This window comes from Aulonocara sp. 'chitande type north' Nkhata Bay, linkage group LG9 (assembly GCF_057382095.1).
Source record: "Aulonocara sp. 'chitande type north' Nkhata Bay isolate Kocher_YH1m ecotype deep benthic linkage group LG9, A_spYH_male_GT1.1, whole genome shotgun sequence".
Lineage (NCBI taxonomy): Eukaryota > Metazoa > Chordata > Actinopteri > Cichliformes > Cichlidae > Aulonocara > Aulonocara sp. 'chitande type north' Nkhata Bay.
The window spans coordinates 10461975-10476590 of record NC_141352.1 but is presented as its reverse complement, the minus strand read 5'-3'; positions in this window follow the sequence as shown (position 1 = coordinate 10476590).

Below are 14616 nucleotides of genomic sequence, written 5' to 3'. Positions count from 1 at the left end.
CGATGCTAGCTAAATCAAACATTAAGCTACACAAGATTGCATCGAACAGCAGCAGTGTTATGCAAGCATTCCCACCAGAAGACTTGGCCAAGGAATTGAAAGATCTAGACTTAGGAGTGGAGTCACTACCTCTTCAGAGGAGTCTAGGTCTAATTTGGAATCTGGAGACAGACAACTTCACCTTCTGTGTGTCGAAGGAGGAGAAGCCCTTGACAAAAAGAGGGATTTTGTCTGCAGTGAACAGTTTATTTGACCCTTTGGGATTTGTAGTGCCAGTCACAGTGGGAGGAAGACATTTAGTGAGAAACCTCTCTGTTGAACAACATGGGACACGCCATTGCCAGCTTCAAAACAAGAACACTGGAAACTCTGGAAAGACTCTATGAAAGACTAAGAACAGCTCCAGATTCCAAGACTATATGTTCCAGTGTCTTTGTCCACACAGACTCAGCACAGAGAGTTGTGTGTGTTTTCAGATGCATCAGTCATTGCTATAGCTGCTGTGGCTTACTTGAAAACAATTTCTGCAAGAGGAGAGATCCATGTGGGATTTGCAGGACCATGCAGCCTGCGTGCCGGCCGTCTGCCCAGCTGCCTCTGAGCCCCGGCTCACGTCCACTCCTGCTGCGCCGCCGCTGCTTGCCATATGGGTGGCCATCAGGCCAGCTCCCGGGCTTCCGCTGGAGGCGCGGGCAACCGCCAGAGTGGAGACTTCTCCGTCGCTGGGCATGGGGCGCCGATGGTCCGGGCCGATTCCCGGGGTGGGGTGAAGTGGGCGATGGGGATATGTGGCAGGGCGTGTTCTGCGTTGCCGCTGCAGGTTTGGTGGTGGTGATGTGTACGGCTGCCAGTGGGAGAGCTGCAGCTGTTGAATGTACTGTTACAGCAACCGTGTGATTATTGTAAGAATAAATGATGCGGCGAAGCATGAAAATGCCATCGGGTCTGCCGTGGCTGCAATCTTTTTTTTTTTTTTTGTTAATCTTAAGTGCACATAAACCAGTAAACAAATTAAAACAAACACTGTTGATAAACTATAATATAAAAATCACAATTAAAATTCTCAACAACAAAAACAATTGGTAAAAATATAATTAATATGTAAACAACTTAATAACCCCCAAAGTGTCTAAGTCACGTGACGTGTCAGCGCAACACCGAAACATAAGGAGAGGGGGGAGCAAAGTGTGCCTGCTCTCCGCTGACACAGGAGCGGCGAGTCCAGCAACCTGGCTGTTTCGTTTCTGCCGAAAGCACAGCATAGCGATCTCAAAGTAAAGAATCGATCTAACCATGCTAGTATCGATCCGATACCGATCCCGACCTGGGATCGATACTATCGATATTTGGATCGATCCGCCCACCACTAGTAAATATAGGAAAAGTTCATGGAGTCTGGCCAAGTTGATACCAGCACACAAAATATTAGCTCTGAAGTTGGCTGTACTGGAGCATGAGAAATAAATGCTTGTAAGTACGATTATATTCTGTGTTCATGTTAAGCATGTGATGTAAAATGGGTTGTTGACTCTCATATTTGAAGCCGGCATGTTAGCTGCACTGCCGATGCTAATTGTGTTAGCATGTCAATAGGAAATTTCATCATGATTTAGCATCAAGCTAGCGGGATTTGGGGTTAACATGTTTTCATTTATTTTTCTTGGTTATACCAGCAATAATTCAAGTTGCTAAGTCTTCAGTCTGTACTTTGTAATGTGAGGAATATATTATGTTCCAAATTATGTTTTAATATGCTTTTCTTATGTTTGTAGTTTTACAGTGCCTTCATTAGGGAGACAAATAAACCCTGCAATGAGAACTGGAAGCCTTTGCCTCTCCTTTTGAAGAACTGTTTATCTATCTGCCAAACTGGGCATCAACGTACAGGGAGGGTAGAATAATTATTATTATTGTTATAATAATAATAATAATAATAATAATAATAATAATAGTAGTAGTAGAAGTAGTTATTTGGTGTTGCTATGATGAAGTACTTTTACTCAGTGAATCAATAGGAGCTGAAACAGTAACTTTCAGACCTTCTTTGCTACTTCCTCAGGACATAAATTTCCTGTGTAATCCAAAAGCAGTGTTTTAGATAATAATATATTTATTGCATGCCTTTCCTAGATTGTAAATGTGTGAAAAACATATTCATTTATGTTTTTTCAAAGAGCAGATGTCACATATTGGCCATTTTTGTTACTTTCGCATAAAAATATACATGAATGTTAAGATTTGTTGCATCAGTGATTGTATGAATTTATACTTCTTTTCAACCAACATTGGTGCAGCCTCCAACTCCATTTGCTGCCATCATGTCACCAATCTTCTTGACCAGCTCCACCACCTGTGTTGTGTCTTTGCTGATGTTGTCAAAGACGTGGAATCTATTTCCACAGCACTGGATGATGCAGTGAAGCCCCGGCTCATCTTCACTTACATACTCCTGAAGAGCATGATCATGTACCGGTTTGCCTCTGGGCCAAACAGCTCCTGCAAGTCTTCCACGGAGTCTTTCTCTTCTTTGGGGATCGACCGACTTGGATGACCAACAGGAACACATGAGAACCTGGACAGGACTTCAATGCATCTCACTGTCTTTTTTGATGAAAACAGCATCACATCAGAATCAGAAGATTCAGAATCAGAAAGGGTTTTATTGCCAAATGTTGAGCAGGTTTACAACATTAGGAAATTGCTGCAGTGCTTCAGTGCAAACATACTGTCATAAAAATATAAAAATAATAATTAAAAGTGCTAAGTGGATAGATATATACATGATATATACATGAGTGCAGGTGGTGATCAGTGCCAAACATGGAATGATGCAGTGAACACAGCGTAGGGTCATGTGTTAGTGGTGGGAACAGTCATACGGTTATTGTTCATGTGTCCAACAGCAGAGGGGAAGAAACTGTTCTTATGGCGAGAGGTTCTGGTGCGAATGGACCGGAGCCTCCTGCCTGAGGGGAGCAGGTCAAACAGACTGTGTCCAGGGTGAGAAGGGTCAGCTGAGATCCGGGCTGCACGCCGCAGTGTCCTGGAGGTGTACAGGTCCTGCAGAGATGGGAGTCTGCAGCCAATCACCTTCTCAGCAGAGCGCACAACACGCTGCAGTCTCTGTTTGTCCCTGATAGTGGCTCCAGCGTACCACACGGTGATGGAGGAGGTGAGGATGGACTCGATGATTGCGGTGTAGAACTGCATCATCGTCCGTGTTGGCAGGTTGAATTTCTTCAGCTGCCTCAGGAAGTACATCCTCTGCTGGGCTTTCTTGATGACGGAGGTGATGGTGGGCTCCCACTTCAGGTCCTGGGTGATGGTGGTACCCAGGAAGCGGAATGAGTCCACAGAGGTGATGGGGGTGTCAGTCAGGATGATGGGGGGGAGTGGAGCTGTGTGCTTCCTGAAGTCCACAATAATCTCTACTGTCATCATACAGTAGAAATTCTTAAAATTCTTAAAATTAAGATTAAAATTACAATTGCATTAAAACTGTACTTCAATTAAGTACTTGAGTAAATGTAATAAGGTACATTTGACCACTGGTCTTATACATACTGTCCTCCATAACTGTGAGATCAACAGTACAGTGGCACTGATGGTATGTTAACAGGTGGTAATCATATTTCAGGTAGCTGTGTCACCTCACTCACTCTCTTTGGAGGTGAGACTAACTGTCTAAACTGTATTAAATTTATATTTTGTTTCTTTTACAGACAGGATTTCAATCATCATCTTTGTAAATGGGAAGTCTTTGAAGAAAACTCTAATAATCAACATCCTGGGCAAAGATTTATCTGAACTGTCCCATACAAAGTTTCGGAGATATATCAGAATGAAACATATGAGTTCATATGTACACCAGTCATCAATTCCGCAGATAATCAGAATAAATGTAAAAAGATGAGGACCCGGTAGAGAGGTAGAGAGTTCAATATATGTGATCATTTCTTTTTTTACAAGTTCTGTGGATTTGCCAGCATTTAGGATCCCTGGTGTGTCTATCAGGGACGGCTGGTATGAATGGACTGACAGGGCTGAGCCCTCCCTATCCTTTTTAATAAAAAATAAATATATATATTTATACTGTATGTATACATTTAAAGTCATCTTAGAACAGATTCTTACATGGTAATGTGACCAAGTGCAACAACAACGCCAACTAATCCAAAGAGAAAAAACAAGAAAAATACAAGATTTACATGGGCGTATTTTTCACAGCCCAAGCTCCACAGGATCATCTACCATTCATCTTCATAGACTGCTGAGTGGCAGGCGTGAGGTCACACCCCTTTGATTAGCTGACCTTTGAGCTAAATGAGTTCAGCCCAGATGTGGGGATTTTGGCAAACAAGAGAAGGGAGCAGATTTAAACCCAGTGGGAGTTTCCCCCCACAGAGGGACAAAAGGACCCCCTGATGATCCTCTAATCGCCTGAGCCAAGGTGTCAAACTGGGTGTGGGTCCCAATCAGCCAGAGTTTCAGGTGAGCTCATTGTGAAACCTGCACCCAACCTATCATGCGAATTCCTGAGGTCAGATGGCCCAGGATGTGAGTGGGTGTTAAGGCGTCTGGGGAGGAAACTCAAAACTGGATTATAGATAGCAGAGAGTTGGTGTCGTAAACCCCGCCTCTGTTCAAAGATGGTCGCTCACAGTGGACATAGATGCTTCTTTTACTCCTCTTTCAAACCATCTGTCCTCTGTCCAAAATGTGAACGTTGGCATCCTCGAAAGAGTGACCTTTGACCTTTAGATGCAGATGGACTGCTGAGTCTTGTCCCGTGGAGGTGGCTCTTCTATGTTGTGCCATGTGCTTGTGAAGTGGCTCGCGCTTGTAAATACAAATATTTTTTAAAGTATTTTTTTGAAATAAGTATTTGTAAAAAAACACGCTATTTGTGCCTTTCCGAATATCGTATTCGGGTTCAGCTCCACTCCTACTTTTCACATTTGACCAACTTCTAGATGGCATAATTTTGTTAGAGGTCTTAGCTCAACAGGGAGAAACAAAGGCATTGTTGTAAAGGTTTGACAAACATCACATAATGTTGGACTGTAAAGTGGAAATACCTGTCACACCTTTGGGTTTTCACTGGATATGTTTTCATTGTGTGCCCTCATAACCACAAATATGTATGGTGTTTTTTTATGATCAATATCTGTTCAAAAGAAATGTTTGGAACGAGGCCACGAGGAGTTCTGTGGAAATGTCTTAGTCAACAGAGCATTTTCCACAGAACTGTGGTTGTATTCTGTGGAAACAGAGAACACAATGACAGTCCTGTTATTGTGTTCTTTACGCTCGCTGAAGCTGGCTCCAGCTAGTATTTAAAGGGTTCTTTGATCCACAGACAGCTCAAACAGTACATTACAATAACGCCCCCCACAGACAGACACACACACACACCACCACCACCAGAACCCCCTCTCCAGTCTTCATATTTACAAAGTGATGCAAATCACAGTTTGGCCATAACGAACACAATGTTCAAATATAAGAGTGTCCATAAGTGCAGGTGGTACCAGGACACCCTAGGTCGCAGGTTGATGATCGATGTTGTAATTGTATCACAAGACCTGCAGCAGTATGTTGTGGACACTCAGGTAAAGAGAGGGGCTGAGCTGTTAACTGTTCACCAACTGGTGGTGAGTTGGATCAGGTGGTGGGGAAGACGCTGGACAGACCTCCCGCATCTAAATGTATAGTGAGGGTGGAAGAAAGAAGGTTTGTGAACTTATAAACTTAAAAACTGAGTTTTCTGATTCGAGAAAGGAGTTTAAATGTTATAAAAATGTACCTTAGCAACTGGTTGTATTGTACATAGTACATTTGTAATGAAGTGGCTCTATATAAAGAAATTGTTGAATAATCAAATAATTTGCCCTCTAAACTTTGCACAGACTGCTCCTACCAAGAAGCGAAATTTCCTTCTTGGTTGATTTAGGACTTCTCAGGACACAAGACAAATTTATAAGGTTTAGTCACATCCAGATGCATATTTAATTATTTCTGTGAATGTTAATTATAGAATTTTCTCTCAAAACGTTTTTATTTTACTTTGTAAAGTACTTTGAGATCACTTATCTTAAGCTTCTGAGCTAACTTCTTAGAAAAAAAGAATAAACCTTAAAAATAAAATTGTTTCAAAATTGTTTTTAATAACAAGCACAACATCTGTTTTTTTCCTGGCTTTGTACAACAAAACTAAGCATTACTTCAAGTTTTATTGCTAAATGACATTTAAATGGCATAAATCTGAGTTCAAGCGTATTCAGCCACTATGGTTAAACATAGATCTGCTATTTAAAAAAAAACTAAACATACTCACCTGATACCTGAAAAGTAACTTATCAGTAGCACATCACACTTAAAGCACACAATTATCCTTAAAATGTGTTATTCTTGATGAGATCCTTGGCATAATTCATTTTATTTTATTTTCACTGGGAGAAAAATAAGTCTGTGCTAGTTGAGGCAAAAGTAATTTACACATTTCTATTTGTTTACACTGTCTTGTTGTTTAAGAAGGAAATTAAAACGCAGAATATTCTCTAATAGTTCACTTATAAACCTGTATTCTTTAACCATGCCACCCAATTTCTCTCTTCCCCCCCACCTCTCTATACATGGCAATTGTGTAGTATGTGCCACCATGTCGTCAATCTTCGTGATCAGGTCCTCCACCTGCTTTGTGTCTGTGCTTCGGTTGTTGAAGACGTGGAACCTGTTTCCACAGCTTTGGATGACTTGTCGGAGCTCTGGTTTGGCTTCAAGTAAATACTGCTGTATAGTTATGTCCAAGTCTTCAAGTTCATCACCATAGGTGAACAGTACAATAATGTAGTGGTAATTGTTTTTTTTATCAAGCAGATCCTGCAGGGCTTCCACAGAGTTTTTCTTCTTTGGTGTGAATCAACCAACATGAAGAATAAATGTAAAAAGATGAGGACCCGGTAGAGAGGTAGAGAGTTCAATATATGTGATCATTTCTTTTTTTACAAGTTCTGTGGATTTGCCAGCATTTAGGATCCCTGGTGTGTCTATCAGGGACGGCTGGTATGAATGGACTGACAGGGCTGAGCCCTCCCTATCCTTTTTAATAAAAAATAAATATATATATTTATACTGTATGTATACATTTAAAGTCATCTTAGAACAGATTCTTACATGGTAATGTGACCAAGTGCAACAACAACGCCAACTAATCCAAAGAGAAAAAACAAGAAAAATACAAGATTTACATGGGCGTATTTTTCACAGCCCAAGCTCCACAGGATCATCTACCATTCATCTTCATAGACTGCTGAGTGGCAGGCGTGAGGTCACACCCCTTTGATTAGCTGACCTTTGGGCTAAATGAGTTCAGCCCAGATGTGGGGATTTTGGCAAACAAGAGAAGGGAGCAGATTTAAACCCAGTGGGAGTTTCCCCCCACAGAGGGACAAAAGGACCCCCTGATGATCCTCTAATCGCCTGAGCCAAGGTGTCAAACTGGGTGTGGGTCCCAATCAGCCAGGGTTTCGGGTGTGCTCATTGTGAAACCTGCACCCAACGTTGGCATCCTCGAAAGAGTGACCTTTGACCTTTAGATGCAGATGGACTGCTGAGTCTTGTCCCGTGGAGGTGGCTCTTCTATGTTGTGCCATCCGCTTGTGAAGTGGCTCGCGCTTGCAAATACAAATATTTTTTAAAGTATTTTTTGAAATAAGAATTTGTAAAAAAGAAACAAAAAAAAAACCACGCTATTTGTGCCTTTCCGAATACCGTATTCGGGTTCAGCTCCACTCCTACTTTTCACATTTGACCAACTTCTAGATGGCATAATTTTGTTAGAGGTCTTAGCTCAACAGGGAGAAACAAAGGCATTGTTGTAAAGGTTTGACAAACATCACATAATGTTGGACTGTAAAGTGGAAATACCTGTCACACCTTTGGGTTTTCACTGGATATGTTTTCATTGTGTGCCCTCATAACCACAAATATGTATGGTGTTTTTTTATGATCAATATCTGTTCAAAAGAAACGTATTTTTACAACAAAGGCATTGTTGTAAAGGTTTGACAAACATCAGATAATGTTGGAATGTTATACAACAACAACAACAACAATCTTTATTTATAGAGCACATTAAAAGCCAGGGGCATGCCAAAGTGCTTTACATGAAACAATAAAACAATAAAATGATTTACACTAAAACATCAGAATCATATAAGTGTGGGATTATGTTCACAGGTAAAAAACCACTAATAGGAATAATCTATAGCACACAGCTGTAGCAAAGTAGAACTGTACCATCATACACAGTGATAGAGGACATAGGCAACGCAACAATAAAATAATAAAATAATTAAGACTATAACGTCAGAGTCATATAAGTGTGAGATTATGTTCACAGGTAAAAGCCACTAATAAGAATAAACTATAGCACACAGCTATAGCAGAGTAAAGCTGTAAAGCTGTACCATCAAACACAGTGATAGAAGACATTGACAGCGCAGGACAACGCAAAACAACCAGACACAGTAATAGAACAACTCACTAGAAGCAAGGCGAGAATTTAACTAGTAGAAAAAGCAAGTTCAAACAGATATGTTTTAAGCCGTGATTTAAAAGATTGAATAGAATCAGACGCCCGGATGCCAATCGGGAGACTGTTCCACAGCTCAGGTGCAGCTAGAGCGAACGCTCGATCACCTCTAGACTTCAAGCGAGATCTGGGCTGAACCAACAATGACTGTAAGGAAGATCTTAAGGCCCTCGTAGGAAGATATGAATTTAAGAGTTCCTTAAGATAACTTGGCCCTGTGTTATTAGTAATTTTAAAAGTAAACAACAGAATTTTAAATTGAATACGAAATTTCACAGGCAACCAGTGCAGATCAGCAAGGACGGGAGTGATGTGAGCAAACTTCCTAGTTTTAGTTAGAATGCGTGCAGCGGCATTCTGGACTGTCTGTAATCTATGTAAAAGGGTAGAGTGGAGACCATAATAAAGTGAATTACAGTAATCTAGTCTTGACGTAACAAAGGCATGGATAAGCTTTTCCAAGTCATTGTGCGGGATGTAGTGTTTGGCCCTGGAAATAAGGCGAAGTTGGTAGAAACTAGATCTGACGACAGCAGATACTTGTTTGTCAAGTTTAAATGAGCTGTCAAGTAGCACACCCAGATTCCTAACAGTGTCAGGGAAAGAACTAGTGAGAAAACCAAAAGCATCATGAAGTTTGGCACGAAGAGCGTCACTGCCAAAGATCATAATTTCAGTTTTCTTATCGTTAAGGATAAGAAAATTTGCCAGAAGCCATTGCTTGACCTCACACATGCACTCTCGAAAGTTACTCACGGACATAGCTAGATCATCATTCAGCTCAAAATAGATCTGGATGTCATCGGCATAATAGTGAAAGGCAATGTGGTATTTCTCCAAAATGACACTTAAAGGAAGCATATACAGTGAGAACAGGGTAGGGCCTAGCACAGATCCCTGGGGGACACCACAGCAAACAGGTACAGCGGAGGAGTACATAATTGTTATAAAGTACATAATTGTTTTTTATCTTAATTTCCCTTTTTTTTTTTTTTTTTAAAGTTCTTTGAATTGTTGCCACATAATTTAATTTCAGTTCTCAACATTTTAATTTTAACTAACAGAATCAGCTTAATGCAGAAATCAATAAGCTCCTCAGGAAACTCCAGCCATACAGATATTTTCACAAAATCTAATGGACATAAAATTGTATTTGTGCATTTCCAAAGAGCTACAAGAGGGGGGTTTATTTGTATGTCCATGCTTGCCTCAGCATGTTTCTATAAAAAGTCACACATATCACACATATTTCCCATTTTACTAATTAACTTGATATCTCTGCATAAATATGTTCACGTTGATATTTGTTTGATACCTTTTTCTCTTTTTTTAAATGAATCATGGCTTTCTCTCCCACTGCCTTCTTTAACTTGGAGGCCTTTAAAGACATGAAAGCTCAGTTGTGCGTCTTTGACTCTCTTTAAGGTTTTTGACATTGAAGTCTGGAACCAAACATGCTTTCAGGTGGAGGAGCAGCAGCACAGTTGGCCATTGTAAACTGAGTGTGTATCACCATCTGCTGGACGTTTGATGTATTGACCTGAACGAGCCTTTGTTGTACCTGTGTGTGTTTAATCTTTTGCATTCTGCCATTCAAACTTTAATGATTCAAACAAAAAAGTCCTAATATGAAAATAAAAAAAGAACTTAAATAAGAGTAAAAATGAAACTCCTAAAATTAAACTGAAGAGGTTTGAGTAAAAGGAAAATAATAAATGCTTTGTGTCTTTTGTTTGCTCTGACTCTTGTTCTCATTTTTATTTCAATAAGATCTCTTCACTCATCTTTTATGTTTTATGTGTATATCTTAGATCATTTCCTGTTTTATTTTGAAATTTTTATTTGTTTCGCTTCATATCTTTATATGTAACTATCTTCTCAAACACTCTGCAAACCAATAAATAAATCCATCCATCCATCCATCCATCTTCGTCCGCTTTATCCGAGATCGGGTCGCGGGGGTAGCAGCCTAAGCAAAGAGGCCCAGGCCTCCCTCTCCCCAGCCACCTCCTCCAGCTTGTCCGGAGGAATACCAAGGCATTCCCAGGCCAGCCGAGAGATATAATATAATAATATAATAATAATAAGATCTTTTATGTCTGTTTGTGTTTTCTTTTGGAAAAATCTTTATTTGTGTCGCTTCATATCTTTATATGTAACTATCTTCTCAAACACTCTGCAAACCAATAAATAAATCCAATATATTTTTATAGGATGTTTTTACACTCTGATTTTTTCACTACCTGCTCACTAACAGATGGACCAACACTATCAGTAGTAACAGGATCTGTTTTCAGGAAAATCACAAACTTTATTCATTACTCTTTTTCTACTGATTGAAAACACACACACACTGTTACGTGTCTGCAGGCTGCATGTTCTCTTTCCCTCTCCTTTTGTTTTCCGTTCCCTTAGGTCGCAGACTACAGGCTGATGTCAATCTAGGGACGTCCAACTAATTAGAGGAGGGAGGCCCTGATTGGACAAACCAGAAGTGAACACCTTGATAAGGAGACCCACCTGTGGCTGGGTGCGGCTCTCTTCCCTCCTTTGAATTGTTTGGCACATGTGTGACGTTTTCCTGCTGTCTTTCTTTTGTTTGATGCTTGTGGTGGGAGTAAAGTGGACTAGGTAAGTTTGGGGGCCCCATACACTTACTCACGTACAGTCTTTTTGATAGAAACACTAGGTAAGTAGGTTGGTGCCACCCATGTAACTTTGAGCTTGTTTTTAGTGATGGTGAGATGAAGCCTCATGATGAACTGAAGCTTTCCACCCAATTGGTCGACTCATGGTTCGAAGCACTGTGATGATTCATTTGCTCTACTGCGCCATCAAGTGGACAATTCAAGTGAAGCGGGCTCTGTGATTATAATGATGTGTAAACCTCTAAACTGAATAAATAAATTGTTTTCTTGGTTATTTATCCCGAATATTGTCTCAGTATGTGTGATACAAAAGAGAAAGTGGAAAGTATCAGGACAGCGTTTTGGTATGATTGTGTAACTGTCAGCCTCAGACAGTCAGTCAATAGTATAATTCAGATCATAGATCTGTACAGTTGCATATTTGTATAACTATAAAAAGAAAGCTGACACTTTCGAGACTTTATCTAATGTGTAAGCATCACAGCAGATGCCTTTGTGTCAACATAGCTGAGGCTAAAACAGAAAAACGATTTTATGAAAATATTCAGCAGTAGATCAAAACCGAAAGAAAACCATCAATCAACAAATGAACATTACCTGATGCTGTTGAATTGAAGCAGAGCAAATAGAGGTTTTATTAGAGACACACCTTAGCGTTTTGCAATTTTGCATAATGTTAAAAAGTTTCAATTATTTTAGTAGCCTATCGAACGACAGAAATTAGGTTTTCTTTTCGGAAGTATTTAAATGGGAAAGAACAGCGGCTGACAAACAACGGAGGTCTTATGCGTAACAAACAAGCGAATAATGCAGAAAGCAGATTTTTAGACGGGAAACTGTTCTTGAAGGTGTGTGTGTGTGTGTGTGTGTGTGTGTGTGTGTGTGTGTGTGTGTGTGTGTGTGTGTGTGTGTGTGTGTGTGAGAAAGCAAGCTGTGCATGAAGTGTGATTTTTATCCTGGTGAAAGCAAAACAGCAAAAATCAGAGGAAATTCATGACGATGTTTATGTGAAGCGTAGTTTGGATCTTCTTTTTCTGCTGGTTCGGTCAATATTGTTTGAAGAGAAATAAAACCTGCAGCTTCAGAATCAGCGCAAAAAAGGCGTAAACATGAAGCACGGACCCGCCGACGGATCAGAATCAGTGAACTGTCGGCTTTCAGCCCCGACCGTGTCCGTGCTGTCTGGTGAGAAAGGCGACATCTCACTGATTCTGATCCGTCAGCGGTCCGCGCCTTGTGTTTACGTCTTTGTGCAGAATCGGTGTACCTCCTCTCATTTACTGTTTTAGCTGTTTGGTGGTTGTTGAAATGTAGTAATATTTCTATTAAAAATCGATTCAGGATTTTAATGAATCGACATCCAAGCTAGAATCGATTTTAATCGATAATCCAAACCCGCTCCTAGTACCTGTGTAATCATGCTTATGTACATCTGGATAATGACACAAACTAGTGTGTGGTGCTTCACTTTTTAATAAACTAAAAGACAGAAATCAGATTATAGGATGTGTAGTGTTGTTTATTTATATTATGGTGTTTATCATTTGTGATATTTATTACTGTGTGCATACTTTATTAGGAGAGACAACATTTAAAAAAAAAACATCTCTTCCTTGCTGGTTCCATCGAAGAAGAAATGCATAAGTAACTATGTAACACGTACGTAATCCAATTCCACAACACAGCGTGATGGGGAATCAGCTGTTTTTCTGCCCATTTTATTTCGAATCTGGCGCGAACCGGTGAACCAGTCCCTGAATCAGTCACGTGGTACGGACTGCCCGCGAGGCCTCGAACGTCACTGCATACGTAATCAAAGCGAGCCTCGATACGCGCTTCACAAAAACGCTCCCGAGATTACCCGACACACGATTCGACGCTTCGACACACAGGACACATCACTACTTGTTTTAAGTTGAGGTCTAGGGCCTTTTTTTCCTGTTTGATGCTTTTCTAGGATAATAGCTCAGCTAAGTTTTGGTTTTGTCTTTTTGGTGGGTTTTTTTTTTTTTTTTTTTTTTTTTTGGCACAACCTAACTCCCTTTTCCCCCACATTTGTTGTCTGACTCTGGGTTATCTGGTTGTCTGACTCTGGAGCGCTGCCATTAAACCTTTTTTCCATAACACCTGTACTGAGTTTCCGGAGTTGTTGTGTTATCCCCTCCTCCTCTCGAGGAGATGTAACACACACAAACAAACTTTGGACCTTTGAGAATCAAGAGTCTTTTTTTCTATAGATATCTTGATGCATTCTCAATCATCCAGGAAAGTAAATCTCCAAAAGTTAATTCTGTTTTTCTGGACGTAGAGTTTTGTGGGAGAAACGTTTCGTCCAAGGGACTTCTTCAGCCTCAGCTGACTGCAGGTTACTGACTGCGGTTTCCCCAAATCTTATAAACAGCCCATTGTCCCTTCAGTGGGCTGGTTTCATTCATTATGCAAATGTACTGTTTATAAGATTTGGGGAAACCTGCAGTCAGCTGAGACTGAAGAAGTCCCTTGGACGAAACGTTTCTCCCACAAAACTCTACGTCCAGAAAAACAGAATTACAGTTTTTTCTGATTGCTTAAGCACATTTTTTGTAACTATTGGCTAATTTTGCAAAACTCTTCACACAAATAAGAAAACCTGTCACCCAATAATCAAAACATTGTAGTTCTCTTGCAAAAGCAAACACAGCTAGATTAACTCTTCACACCTTCGTAAAAATGGTGTTTCCGTATCAAACAGTACACACAAGCCATCATCTACTAAGCACACAATGCGCCAACTGCACACTGATGGTATGAATACAAAACACTTCTGGCTTTTGCTTTCTCTGTGCACAAGGTAGGCTATGTCAGTTTGAGCTCATACTTCTGTCATAGATCCATAAGCATAGAGGGATCCAAACTTCAAGTACTGGTGTTTATTCAAACACATCAAAACAAACACAAGTGTTTATTTCCAAGTATAGGATTATTTGCAATCGCCATAATGACTATATGGGTTACTTGGTCTGCAGTGAACATGCTGCCTCTGCCCCAGCATCTGGTAGCAATTCTGTGAAGTAACAATTCCAGTATTTTTACAGCAATGGTATTGGTGTGTTTCTCATTGGCATATGGCAGTGCTACAAATCTTAGTGCAAAGTGACTGTACTCACCGATTCTCATTTCAAAATGTCCTTATGATGCCTGCTACAGTGTAGCAGCTCGAGTTAGGCTGGACCCGTTGGCCAGCTACCCTCAGGGTCATTCCACGGTTGATGACACGGTCCACTATTGTAGCTCTGATGTCATCAGCAATTCTATTTCTTACTCTTCTTACCCTTCCTCTCCCCCCTCCTCGTCCTCCTCTTGCTCCTCCTTGTCCTTGTCGTCCTCTTCATC